At 35.7% G+C, this 3897-nt stretch overlaps 1 long non-coding RNA gene across 1 annotated transcript; it reads left to right on the forward strand.

Annotated features, from left to right (window-relative positions):
- The first annotated feature begins 2098 nt into the window (after positions 1 to 2098).
- On the forward strand, positions 2099 to 3397 carry LOC149173499 (uncharacterized). Its single transcript, XR_016259695.1, has 3 exons — positions 2099 to 2365; positions 2544 to 2680; positions 2821 to 3397. It is a non-coding gene; the product is annotated as an uncharacterized LOC149173499 (long non-coding RNA).
- Positions 3398 to 3897: the final 500 nt, after the last annotated feature.

Consider the following 3897-nt stretch of genomic DNA (forward strand, 5'->3'; position numbering starts at 1 on the left):
CCGGGGAGAGTGACGCAGAACTAGCCAGGGCTCACGCAGGGCCACGCAGAGGTAGCGGGAGCTACGCAGAGCCTCAGAGAGGCTAGCGTTGCTAATGTAGACCGATCCGAGGTGACGCAGGGCCAGCGCTAGCCAGAGAGGCGCTGACGCAGACCAGAGAGAGGCTGACGTTGGGGTTTCTGGCGCAGATTGGTGTTGAGGAGTTGCCGGAAGGATTATCCAGAGTTTCAGCCAAGAGATTTGTCAGAAACTAAGAGGTATTATTGCCAAGGAAATTCTCTATTGGGTAGGCTAGTTTCGGAACCCAAATTGTACTCTGATATTGCTTAATAATAAAACCCTCAAATAGCTACACCAGTTTTCCCACATTGGGTTTTTTTGGGGACATTGGTCTAAAAATAATGGTGTCATATGGTGTGATTGTTTCTGTTTCCTTTAGTTGTTGATCTGTAATATGTTGAGCATGCATTAGTGTTTATTTTTAGTATTTACATTGTAAATAACTTGTTAAGTAACATAACAAGTAGGTAGAAATAAATTAGATAAAGTGCATGGAGGGTTTCTAACTAAGTAGACTTAGAAACTTCAACAGTGGTGGGTAACAGGTACTATTGTAGTGATAGTGATAACCCTCTCGGCTTAAGACTTTATAACTCAAATGCAACTTTGAGTGGTAACAATATGTAAATAAAAAATTAGATGTTCGTATTCTATATGGGAATATAAAGGAGCCTTATTTGTGTGGTTATTCAAAGTTGGATTAGGGAGGATCCGTGCATGACATGAGTCTGCAACAGGTTGTGTTTAGTCATGGCACATGGCCAGTTTTTTGGAACAACAAAAAAGAACACGCAGTTTCACTTACCTCTATAGAATTAAAATTTAAAATAAAGAGCAGCAATAAAACGGACATGTGGAACAACTTAGCTTGGAAGAATGCTTGCATATTTGCAAGTCCATTAGGATGAACCTGTGATATTTTTGTCATAACTAGGTAGTTCTCAACCTGGCAAAGAATCTTGTCTTCTGTGAGCAAAATAAATATATTGATGTGCATTGTCATTTCATTCAACAACTTGTAGAAGATGGAGAGGTTGAGTTAAAACATTTCCCAACACAGAAGCAAACTACAAACATTTTCACCAAGTTTCTTGGCTTAGTTGAATTTGTGAGATTTAGAGATAAACTTGGTTTAGTGTTTAGAATGTCCATTAAGAGAGGTTGTTTGAGTTATTCAGTTCATAATGGTCACTAGACTATGGTCTAGAATTTGGCATATTAATACAATCACTTGTTGAATTAGTCTAATTCACGCTTTAGTGTTTTACGAATGAATTAAGGACATTTAAATTATTTTTAGGGTTTATGTACTTAGAGTTTATGTCATTCTTTAGAATTTTATTATAAAAGATCGTGTCCTCCGAGCTCTCTCCATTTTATTGTTGAAGAAGTATATCTCTGTTCCAAGTTCTCATGTTCTTGGTTTGTTTGTGTGCTTGTTTTTTTCGTAACAGACTTGAGCAATTGGCATTGATGTTTAAAAGATTCTGTGATCATATAAGGTTAACCCTTAAAAAGTAGCACTACTGTGATCTCCTTGTTGTTGGGGATAATGACAATGCAAAAGTGATCCTTTCTCAATCTCAAGTGTTCTAGCTTGATCATTTCTGAATATTTCAACGAGGGTTCAGAAAAGATGAAGTTAGAGACATTGTAACATTACCTGTGAATGCCAAAATATAGGCATTGAGATTGCGTGGACCTCTGTATATTTCATATTGTCACACTGTTTTCTAAGAAACATTGCTTGAAGTTTGGACTGAAAATATAGTATGCATAGAGTTAGAACCCCTTGTTGGATTTTACAAAGAGTGTATGCTATGCCTGCCTTAAATTTCTGAATTATGAAGATCAAATAACATGCATCCTAAAATTGGATTGCTGTAAAGTGATGCAAACTGTTGTTTACAAATCACAAGTTGAGGCCACTTTTGCATCGAAGTGAAGTATGGGGCCATTATTGATCAGTTACTATTTTAATCAAGGAGTCCAAATAAATTTATTTGTCAATCAGGAGAGCGTAAATATCCTTTTACAAGTATCCTCATGTTTTGGATTGTTTAGAAATTGCTGTTAAGTTTATTAGGAAGCTTGATGTTTTCAGATTTCATTTGAATAGACGCTATTGTTCTTCATAGATTTATCTCTGACATTTATCGAAGATTTTGTTGATCAGGATATTGGTGAGTCACCATTATTGAGTTATGGAAATCTACAACATTGTTTAAATACGGCTCAATCAAATCATTTGGAGGATTCTTTGAGCCTGTCGAAGAATTTACTGGAAGCAGCGCTAGTTTGCGAGGTAGGAAAGTGAGGCACATGCCCCGGTTGGTTTTCATTATTGACGGTGATATGTTTTTTCTTATGTTGGTTGGTAGCGTAAAAAACTGTGTACTTGTTGATTACTTATTTCTTCACTTGTATTTTGCTTATCCTTTCTTGCTCTTATTTTAGAGTGCTTTTGTTGAATTCTTGATCAGGGTCTAAGTGGCCGAGCACTTAGAAAACTTCCTTTTCTAGCTCATGCATCTGCGGTTCATTGCTTCAATCCTGAACTTTCAAAGTTCATTACCACATTATTGGATACTGCCAGAAAGGAGCTCTCTGATCAGACTAGGTAACTGTTTGCTGCTCACTAGTGCTAAAATGCATATATAACCTAGCATATTGATTAATTAATAAACATTTATGGTAATCGTTCATGCCTCTGTTTCTCCATGGTAGATCTTGATCCAGTGTTGGTTATGTGTTATGTAGGGTATTTTGAAGAGTTCAAAGAGAACAAAAGCTTGGTGCTTACCCACAGCATACCTATGTTACTAACTAACATACCCTCAGAAATGGATGAGCTGGTGTTTGCCTTTGATGAGAAAGAAGGCTTACCTACTGTAAACCATTAAAATGGATTGTTGTTGTTAATGAAATTAATTCAACAACTATGAAAAATGCTTTGTTGAGGAAATTCTTTTCCTTGTCTGATTATTTGTTAAGGATTGGCTGGCAAATGATTTATAGGTTTAGTCCAGGTTTAAGCGTTAGGATATTCATACCTTTTAGTATGCTTGAAAATTATTTCTCGTTCATTTAGCTGTTGACCAAAACCTTGTAATTCCAATCTGCCAAAATTTCGTTGTTTTAATCCCTATTTCCAATAAGGGATTCCACGGTAATGTATTAGCTGTTATCCATTCCACTGGAGGCAGCAATTCTTGTAATCAAGTGCATCAATGACAAGAAATGTATTATTCTACAGGAAGAAAGTCATGATCTGTAGTGTTTGAAATTTTGAACCATTAACATCAAGTTTTGAAGACTTACATTCTACCAATCTGAACCAAGAACACTTTCTTTATAGGCATAAGAGATAGAAAAATTTCTTTTCTCCCCTTATATTTCTTTTCCATGTTGTCATTATCCAGTAATGATAGCTCATGTTCTAGTAGTGGACTAGAATTGATTCTCATTACTAGGACTTTTTTCATAGCAAATGACATTATATGGCCATATATAAGTAGTAATGTATTTCGTCAGTTGACTACTACACAAATTATGTACACAGCTATATATGGATTGCGTATCAGTTGGGAGTATGCCATTGAAAAGTGTTCTTAAGGTTCATGTTTTGGTGGAATCAGTATTTTGAAATTTTGTGCATTGCCTTCCTTTATAAATTTAAAAAATCCACAAGGAATATTAGAAACATATTATGAATTCTGCTAGGGAAAAGTAGTAATTGTCCAGCTGAAGAACAAGTCTGGTATTTTTCTTTTAGCATCTTGCTAGAATAACTATTCTCTCAAACTTAATCATGCACAGTTGATTATATCATCATGA

Source organism: Pinus tabuliformis, chromosome 4_2 (genome assembly GCF_031772625.1).
Source record: "Pinus tabuliformis cultivar Carrire ecotype Pingquan chromosome 4_2, CPIR1, whole genome shotgun sequence".
Taxonomy (NCBI): Eukaryota; Viridiplantae; Streptophyta; class Pinopsida; order Pinales; family Pinaceae; genus Pinus; species Pinus tabuliformis.